Below are 10,620 nucleotides of genomic sequence, written 5' to 3'. Positions count from 1 at the left end.
CTCAGCTCGCGGTGCGGCCACCGGCCACAGCGAAACGGCGAGAATACGGCCCCCAATGTAGCTCTCGCTACAATAACGAAAATTGGAGGACGCTTAAGCTTCGCCTTTAATAGTGGAACGCCATAGCATTCAAAGATCCCTGGTTGCTTTTTGTCAGACTTCCCGGCAACTACAGCTTTCTTTTTCTCCAACTTCGCCTCCGCATGCAGCTGCCGTAGGGAGCCTTCATGCAACACTGTTGTAAGCTGCCGAGGAGGCGAGCTCCATCTGGATGGTATTTTTGCAAGGAGGAAACCGCTGCGCGCCGCTGTATGAGTGGTAGATATGCTGGAAAAGGGGCTTGTGTTTGAGTTTCCGCGTAAGAAAATTAAGTTTTCTCGTATATTCAAAATTACAATCCGACGCTACCACGTCTGTAGGTTGTGGTTACGTCATACTCTCCGATTTTTCTGACGCATTTCACTTTGAGAAATTCGATTAGTTCACCAGCACCTCTGCACTACGCGGAGGGCCCGCGTGGTCGACGTGGTTCGGGATTATTTTCTTGACCGGGCAACTCCCCCGACGCCGACACGGGATTTTCTGCGACACGGGACCCTTAATGCTGTCGCGTTAAAAATGATTTCGGGAACCCTTCAAGGCTCACTAATACTGCGACGCTTGTTGCAATCGGCGTCGCGTTAAAAATGATTTCGGGAACCCTTCAAGGCTCACTAATACTGCGACGCTTGTTGCAATCGGCGTCAGTATGATGCAGGGGATATCTGGCAGGTGACAAAGCACAGCGCCTACATCTGACAAGTTTTGAACATGCACGTCATGCATTCCAACTGTTAGCCCATTCTTCTAACACAGAGTACAGCCTAGTTGCAATGAGTATGTCAAATGCATTGCTGCTTTTCTGGGCACCCAACTTTATTGCGTCACATCATTGCCGATGACAACCAATTGTAGCCGCCAATGCCAGGGCACACCATTGCGTAGACAAGCCCATACTCCCCATAGATTTATATCAAGCCATCGTGCCAAGCGCAATCACTCACGACTATAGATCTAGGAAAATCTGGACAAGAACATGACTAAAATCTGGAAAAAAAGTTTAGACATTAAACACCAAGAAATCGGGACATGTTTCAGGAGAGCGCCTTAATTGCACCAACAAACGTTTGTTTGTTTATACTAGCATCAAAATTTTTATCGTGCTCTGGCCAGCCAAACACATGTTACTTTATTCTCAACCATTCTAATAAATTTTATGGGCGAAGCACCTTAGGGCTAAGCCTTTTCCCTCCCTCGTCGTCGTCCATAGCTCTGGTTTGCATGGAGTCCGCTAGGGGCGCTGCGGTGTACAAGGGCGTTCGTTCCCGACGCGCGCTCTCTCTCTCTCCAGCCATTAATGATAACTAGAGGCCGGATCTTTAGGCATTAAAAAAGCGCGTTTTAGGCGCCAAAAATAGGCAGGAAAAACAGGAGGAGGAGGAAAAAGAAAGGAAAGGCTAGGGAGGTCAACCAGACGCACGTCCGGTTTGCTACCCTACACGGGGGAAGGGGATTAAAGGGATAAAAAGAAGGGAGAGAGAGGGAAGAAAATACTCGCAGTATGAACACGTACGGTTGTCCAACACTTCACAGTCGGTCACTGAGGCCAGTCGACTTAATGAATTTTAACAATGCCCGCGTCGCTTTGTGAGCCTGCAACGCGTGGGGCAGGAAAAACAACATTTTAGGCCTCCAAGGTCGTAAATATAGGCACAATAAATTTTTACATAAATGCATATAATTTCAAACGAAGACGTGCACGACCTGTATCTACGACAGGAAAATAAGAAATGTTATTGCTTATTGTGGCACAAATATGCCAACAGTTGAACATAGCCGTGTAATTGCCCCATAAAACTGCTGGACTAATGACGATCAATTGGCTTAGTTCAACAAGCACACTGCTCATATTCATGTTCAATGGCCACTGTACTCGAGCATCTCGTATAGTGTAACAGGCATGAAAAAGAATACTTGAGAGCTGGGACTACTGGTTAAAAAAGCGCTACTTTATGTCCGCCTTACGCAATAAAATTAAGATACACCAAAAACAGACAAATAATAAATGCAAGAGAGACTACGATATTAAGAAATTAACATGTCTTACATTAGGACTCTTAGGTACAACTCTTGCAATTTTGTCATATACAATGACATTATCCGAATTGTACAGGCAACACGTCCCAACACTGCCAAATACACTTGCGCCCATTTGAAGTGCACATGTTTGAAGAAAGCTTTTTGGAGAGCACTCGGAACGTAGTCTAAGAATCACTGTGAAGATTGTGGAAACAACAGCAAACTACCACCATCTCCAGATTTTTGGATTCAAAATTGTGTCTCTTGTCACTTGGCACCTTGTACGCTGAGAAGGAACGCTCCATGGCGGTGAACACCTTACAAAGTAAATTACAAACAAAACAAAAGCCGCGTGCACATCACATTTTTCTTTCTTCGTTTGCTCTTCACTCTCCTTTCCTCTGACGGCCCTCCGCGGTTTAGCATTCGCCAACCGCACGCGCCATGTCAGCGCGGCGGCGTATACTGGTTGGCGCGTCCCATTTCACTGCTGCTAGCGGTTGTTTTCCGGGAATTGGTTGAACTAGGGGACGCAGGTTGAACCCCATAGAGTTCCGAACAATGTTGCCCGGCAACATGAATAACGATCTCTAACTGCACTCGAAAGCGAAACTTGAGGCTCAGTTTGAGGCTTGTTCATATAAGCGCCGATATTTAAAATAGGCATTTATAGGCGTTTATAGGCATTTAGGCACGAACGCCAAAATAGGAATTTATAGGCACTATAAAAACACTATAAAGGCCCTCCTTAACCTCTAATTCATGCTCATATATCAAATTGGGGTGATAGGAGTGCAAGGAACAAAAAAGGCATTTGCCTAAAATCCGGTCTCTAATGATAACGGTCGGTGCACAAGGGCGTTCGTTCCCGACGCGCGCTCTCTTTTTCTCTTCAGCCATGGATGATAACGGTCGCTTGTGATTGCGGCGCGCCCGCTATGGATGAAAAGGCGAGAGTGGCGGCTCAACTGCAAGCGGAGTCGAGGGCTCGCAAAGCTGCTGCAGCACGGCGACGCAGACAACAAGCGGACCCGGAGTCTAGGGCGCGAGAAGCTGCAGCAAAACGGCAACGCCGGAATGCGGACCCGGAGCTGAAGGCTGCAGCAGTACGGCAACGCCGGCAAGCGGACCCGGAGCTGAGGGCTCGCGAAGCTCGCGCTTGAACCGAGCATCGGCGCCACCAACCTCAGGTAGAGAGCGCTTCCGGCGTTTTGCCGCCGCTTCCCGCGCTCTCGCCGCCTCTGGGTCCGCTTGCCGGCGTCGGGGGATTCACGGTTAACCGAATTATCCCCCGGTGCTTCGCCCACTCATCATCATTCACTTCGTGGATATGCGATGTTTTTATTGCGATAGCAATTATATGGACACTTCAACCGGATTTCTGCCGTCGGCGTCGCCGTCGCCGTCACCGTGAGGTTCCGTATAGATAAAATCTTCACCGCGCGCCGTATGCCCGAGCGGAAGCGTGCGGGGACGCGCGCTATCACGGAGAGCGAACGCACTCAATCTCCCACGCGCCAGCAACGAAGCGGGAAGCCAGCGCCGGAGGGAGCGGGAGGGGGGGGGGGGGGGGGGGGCACTTCCACTTTGCCAACAACCGCGCTCGTCGCTCCTACCGCTCTCTTATCTCTCCCACGCGCAAGCAAGGAAGCGGGAAGCCAGCGCCGTAGGGAGCGGGGGGGGGGGGGGGGGGGGGGGGCATTTCTACTCTGCCAACAACCGCGCTCGTCGCTCGCCGCACCGTCTCTTATCTCCACACGGCTCTGACCTTTATGCACTGTGCATTCGCCGCTCAGTTTCTGTTGAAGCGATAGACCGCACGTACCTTCGCCCGCTGCAGCGTATGGGCTTGCTGCCAGCGTTTTGACAGTCGTTGTCTGCAGTCCTTCAGTGTGATCTATTCATGTTTGTTTGTGCGCGCTCACACCACGCTTGTTCATTCAGTTAGTGATAGTCGGGCCACATTTTCCAACGCACGCAACACATGTAATGCTCCCCGGATCGGCAGTGCAGCGCTACAGGTGTGTCCCTTCGCACGCGCGCTGCCCACGGGAAGCGCTTCTCATCAACACCACCGTTTCACACGCGCCTTCTCGTGGTCATCGAGTCTCTCTTCATGTCGGTCTACTTACGCCGCAGCACACCTTCTTACTTAATCAGCTCATGTTTACTACAATTCATATTGCTACCAAAGCCGCTCACCTTACTTCGTATGACATTGCTGTGTTGCTATCGCATTCATTGCTTCGCCCTTAGGGCGAAACTTATCAATGGTTCTCAGCCGCATTAATTTGTCCGCACATGTCAAGCGAACATAATGCTTGGAGGGAAAGAGTAACTGAGGGGCCCAATAAAGTTCTGCTTTTGTTTCTCACAAGTGCTCAGCGTATGCCGAGTTACAGGACTTGATAGCCAGCCCCATCAATAACTCTTGAATGACTTCACACGCTACGAGCAAAATGCAATAGTCGGATGGGTCTACATCAAACCTGACGTTTTCAGCGACAGCCTGGAATCAAAATGAAACTGTGTAGTTGCAATAAGGTACACCTTTCCTTTTAACAGTTGTTCTGAATGCGGACGCATAGCCGTCCTGAAGCACTGTGGCAAGTACCACATAACAAGCAATGCGCATGAAAAAAAAAAATGTGGAACCTTCACAGCTGCATTTTAAAGGAATGAAAGACAGTTTACAGATCGTGATTCGGACACCGTGGTCATAGGCACAGAAAACCACTACTAGTCTCCCACAAGGCTAAATTATTACCTGCAGTTTAATGACGTGAGTATAAGCGTGTCTATGAAAGGGTCCCTGAAACGGTTCGGAGAAATTTTGTAGACGCGTAGCGCACAGCTACAGTAAAATATTCGCGCCACAATTTGTGTGTAGCGTCTCATAATATTAATGGCATCTTCGGCTGGCTAGGGAGCCTACATGCAAGCTTGCATGTAGGCTCCCTACGGCTGGCCGTTTCGGAGCGCTCTAGACCGCTCTCGCGAGCGGCGTTGTCTTCGGCTGGTTGAAAGAGGGTGCGCGCCTTGCGTTCGGCTGGTTTTTTTTCGATCGCTCTCCTCCATCTTCGAGCGCTCTGAGGCGCTCCGCGCCCTGTCGTCGGAGCAGTCGTCAGGATGAGAGCGTTTCTAGCAACGTCATCACAGCACAGCGTCGCCGCTCTTGGCGAGGGTCCACCGTAGCCTAGGCAACATAGGTCACTGCATGCTGGCGTCTCAACAAACGGTCGTCCCACCGGCACGCCCGCCGGTTTAGCTTTGGATAGGCGAAACATCGGACGTTAGCAGTAGTCACGTGCACGGTGTATACTTCTAACCATAGAGTTTCTCACTATAACACCTAGAGGGTAAACTGGCGCCACCGTCTATGCGAGTTTCTTAAAGGGCACCATGCCCTCATGGGAATGACGGGATATGTGTCTGCGAGGCTTGTGTTGGCTGGTGTTGTACGAGGCTTCGTCTAAAACGTGGCTATGGCTACACAAATAAAGCCTTCTTAAAATAAAATTTACATAAAAGGCTTTCATTCACCCATATTACATCTCTCAATAAAGTTTACTCGCCTACAATGCAAGCATCAAGCGAAGAAAAGCAAGAACAGACGACAAGTTGTTCCAAAGCGAGCGAGAATCTTGTCGTCTGTCCTCCAACTTTAGCGGCCAGCTGATACTTTTTACGTTTCATATAATTTTGCATCCAATAGTATGTCCTCAAAATTAAACAAAACATGTTTTTGTGTAATTATAAAGCTAAAGTTTTTTACGTGCTGTTTTAGCAGGAAATGAATCATTGTGACAGACGGAACGGTGCTAGCCAGGCGCGTCTTCAAGGCGTTCTGGCTCTCCATGAACGATGCGAATCCGAATCCACAATATACCGGCATTCCCATGCATACCACAGCGCAGCAGCGTCACATTTCCCTCTAGGTTTTATAGTGTGAAACTCTATGCTTCTAACACGGTGGTCACGTGGTTTCGCATCTTCCATTTCCTCCTCCGAGAGCAAGTCACACGTTCGGCTTGCGCGCTTGTCCTCTACCTCTGAGTTCGGGGAACGCCGGATCTGCACGACTCTGCCTCGGGGGATGGATGCGACCAGTCGAAGATACCATAAGAGAACTACGGGCGATTGTTATCCTCCTCCATAGCCATGCCTTTATTGCGATAGCAATTATATTGTCACGAGCCTCTAGAAGTAGACTTGAAGGTTTAATAACCCGTAGAGCAGCTGGCTCTCGGAAGACGCGACCGTCGGGGCTGGCTCGAGCAGAGAAGGGGGCGCGCGGTCTTCTTTCTTCTCTTGGGCTCGACCCACTCTTGCCCTCGACCCACTACCTACGGGTGGCAATATCCCCCCTTCCGAACAAAAGCATCGCCTCGATGCTAAAAAAAAAAAAAAATAGGCGTAGAAGACAACGAAGAAGAAGGCAGGCAAAGCGAAAGTACAGAAAAAAAAGGTAGCCGTCACGCCGGCACAGTCAATGAACGAAGAAGCAATCTCCCAAAGATAAATGAAAAGTAGAAACAAAGAAGGGAATGAGAGAACAAAAAACGAAAACAAAAAAAGTTACGGACGCGCAATGTACGGCTTCATGCGCACAACATGAACTATGTCTGAGCTCGGTTGTCTTTGTGTCCTACTCCGTGTCTGCGATGATGTGTCCGGAACAACTTCGTAGTTTACGTCACTGACGCGGCGGAGCACTTTATACGGACCGAAATACCGGCTCAGCAGTTTTTCACAGAGACCACGACGGCGAACGGGGGTCCACACCCAAACTTGGTCCCCGGGGTTGTAGGACACGTCCCTGTGGCGGATGTTGTAGCGTCGTGCGTCTGCCTGCTGCTGCTGGCCGATATGCAGCCGCGCGAGCTGCCGGGCTTCCTCAGCACGCTCTGCAAATTCCTCGGCGTCAGTTGTCAATAGGTCAGCGTCTTGACACGGCAGCATAGCGTCCAGCATCGTCTGGACTTCGCGACCGTAGAGAAGGCGAAAGGGCGTGAAGCGCGTCGTCTCTTGCACGGCGGTGTTATACGCGAAGGTCACGTAAGGCAAGATCCGATCCCATGTTTTGTGTTGAACGTCGATGTACATTGCGAGCATGTCTGTGACCGTCTTAATCAGTCGCTCGGTAAGCCCGTTGGTCTGCGGATGGTACGCGGTCGTCTTGCGATGTCTGGTGTTGCTCAATTCAAAAATCCTCGTCCATAAGCTGCGCTGTGAATGCTGTCCCTCTGTCAGTTATTACAGTGGAGGGAGCACCGTGACGCAAGACGATGTGGCGCATGAAGAAGTGCGCTACCTCTGAGGCCGTGGCTCGTGGGATCGCCTGCGTCTCAGCATAGCGTGTTAAATAATCAGTCGCGACGATCACCCATTTGTTGCCGTCGGCAGAAAGAGGAAACGGTCCGAGAATGTCCATGCCGACTTGGTCGAAAGGCGTGTGAGGTGCTTCAATTGGCTGAAGTAAGCCAGCCGGTTTAATGGATGGTGTCTTGCGGCGCTGGCATTCACGACAGCCTTTAACGTACTGTTTGACGCTTGCCGAAAGCCCGGGCCAATAGTACATTTCGCTTACTCTAGCGAGTGTTCGTGAAAAGCCTAAATGACCAGATGTCGGTTCGTCATGGCAAGCGAAGAGGACGTCGTCGCGCATGTCCCTTGGAACCACCAGGAGGTAAGCACGGCTGGTCGAACGAGCATTCTTCTTATACAGCACGTTATCTCGCAGACAGAAGGACGTCAGCGAGCGGGACAGATGGCGTGGTATGGTTGTGTCGCGACCCTCTAAATGATCGATGATCGGTCGAATTTCAGCGTCGTCACGCTGCCGTCTGCTCAAGTCCGACGAACTAATGGCGCCCAGGAAGCCGTCATCATCCTCTGTTTCCTGACTGGCAGGATCAATGGGTGCGCGGGACAGCGTTTCAGCGTCTTCATGCTTACGGCCAGACTTACAAACGATGGTGATGTCAAATTCCTGTAGCCGCAAGCTCCACCGTGCCAGTCGTCCTGAAGGGTCGCGCATGCTTGCCAACCAGCAGAGGGCATGGTGGTCCGTCACTACTTTGAAGGGACGACCATAGAGATAGGGGCGAAACTTGATGATCGCCCACACGACCGCGAGGCACTCCTTCTCCGTAGTCGAATAATTCGCCTCGGCACGGGACAGGGAGCGGCTGGCATACGCTATAACTCTTTCCACTCCATCTTGAAGCTGGACGAGCACTGCGCCAAGGCCAATGCTACTGGCGTCGGTATGCACCTCAGTATCAGCATCATCGTCAAAATGTGCAAGAACGGGTGCTGACTGAAGGCGCTGTCGTAATTCAGCAAAAGCCGCCTGTTGCTCATTATGCCACACAAATGGCGTATCGTCTCTTGTAAGGCGTGTCAGGGGTTCCGCTATCTTCGAAAAGCCTTTAATAAACCGACGATAGTAGGCGCACAAACCCAGGAAGCGCCGGATGGCCTTCTTATCGGCCGGAGCTGGAAACGTGGCCACAGCGGCAAGCTTGTCTGGATCGAGTCGGACCCCTTTGTCGCTTACTACAGACCGAGGAACTTGAGCTCTTCGTAACCAAAGTGGCACTTTTCGGGCTTAACTGTGAGGTCTGCCGATCGGATGGCTTCTAGCACACTCCGTAGGCGGTGAAGATGCTGCTCGAACGTTTCAGAGAAGATGACCACATCATCCAGGTACACAAGACAGGCCTGCCACTTCAGTCCAGTAAGGACAGTGTCCATCATTCGCTGGAAAGTAGCCGGGGCTGAACACAAGCCAAAAGGAAGCACTCGAAATTCATAGAGCCCATCTGGAGTCACAAAGGCTGTTTTCTCGCGGTCGCGTTCGTCTACCTCGATTTGCCAGTACCCGCTTTTTAAATCGAGAGAAGAAAAGTACTGGGCGCGCCGTAGTCGATCTAACGAGTCGTCGATACGCGGCAGCGGGTACACGTCCTTTTTAGTCACGTTGTTGAGCTTGCGGTAGTCGACACAGAAGCGTAGCGTTCCGTCTTTCTTTTTGACAAGAACGACCGGAGATGACCACGGGCTGTTGGAAGGTTCGATGACGCCATCGTCAAGCATCTCCTGGACTTGCGTACGTATGGCTTGGCGTTCTCTTGCCGACACGCGGTAAGGCTGCTGGTGTATCGGGCGTGCGTCTTCGTACGTGATGATCCTGGGTTTAGTAATGGAAGTCTGGCGTACCTTGGAAGAATGTGCGAAGCAGGTCCTGAATTCAAGCAAGAGCTTGCGCAGTGCTGTCTGGCTATCGGTGGACAGTTCAGAATTGATGTCAAGATGGCCCAGAGACGTGTCTGCTGTCCCCACTACTTCTGACGTGAAACAGTTGTTAACGTCTGCTATTGCGTCGGCAAACGCTAACGAAGTGCCGCGAAACAGGTGTCGGTGCTCGTAGCTAAAGTTGGTAACAAGCAAATGCGAATGACCAGCACGAATCTGTATAACACTGCGAGCCACACAAACACCTTGCTTCAGTAGGTGTTCCAAGTTACTTTCGGCCACCGCTTCGCCATCGCGTAAGCCACAGCATGTGACGTCGACGAGGACACTGGCACGTGGAGGAAGCGTTACACTGTCAGCAGAAACACGAAGTACGTCGTCGCGCCGTCGGCCGTCTTGCACGTCGATTGCTCGTTCGGCAGAGAAAGTGATACGACGCTCTTGCAGATTGATAATCGCGCCGTACTCCTGCAGGAAGTCAACCCCAAGGATAACGTCGCGGGAGCATTCGCGTAAGACAAGGCAGCTCGCTACGAATGTAGATCCTTGAATCTCAACTCTAGTCGTGCAGGCGCCCAGCGGAGTAACTATGTGGCCGCCAGCCGTCTGAATCTGCGAGTTATGCCAGGGCGTGATCACTCTCTTCAGCTGCGTTGCTATTTTGCCGCTTAGTATCGTGTAGTCTGCGCCGGTGTCCACTAAAGCACTAACGGCATAACCGTCAACAGTAACTGGTATATCGAGCGAAAGCCGGTCGTCCCGTTCAGTTGCAGGTGGTGTCGGATCGGTATCTTTCCGTAACTGCATCCGTCGGAGGTCTTCAGCGTTTCGACCGTCAGCGACCTCGCCCCCAAAGATCGCCTCAGTTAGTTTTCCCGGCGGGGACTGGTTGACCGCTCGGGAGAATACCGCTGGGGCGGAGGTGAAAATCGTCTCGGAGACGGCGAACGCGACTGCCGCCTGGCAGGCGGTGGCAAGCGCTGCTGGGACAGGTATTCCTAAATGTCCCGGGGTCGTTGGCCATATCGGGGCGGCGGCGAGTATGCGGAAAAGCCGCGAATCCCAAGGCGCCGGTATGGGCACTGGCGGTACAAGTGGTCAGCTTCACCGCAGTGGAAGCACAGAGGCCGATGATCGGGTGTGCGCCAAACATCCGACTTCCGAGGGGGCGGGCGTCTATCGTCGACGTAGTGAACCGCTTGCTCCGTACGATGGGCAAATGGAGCGGCATGAACAACGGGC

Source organism: Dermacentor silvarum, chromosome 4, assembly GCF_013339745.2.
Source record: "Dermacentor silvarum isolate Dsil-2018 chromosome 4, BIME_Dsil_1.4, whole genome shotgun sequence".
In the NCBI taxonomy this organism is placed as follows: Eukaryota; Metazoa; Arthropoda; class Arachnida; order Ixodida; family Ixodidae; genus Dermacentor; species Dermacentor silvarum.
Note: the sequence above shows the minus strand (reverse complement) of the source record.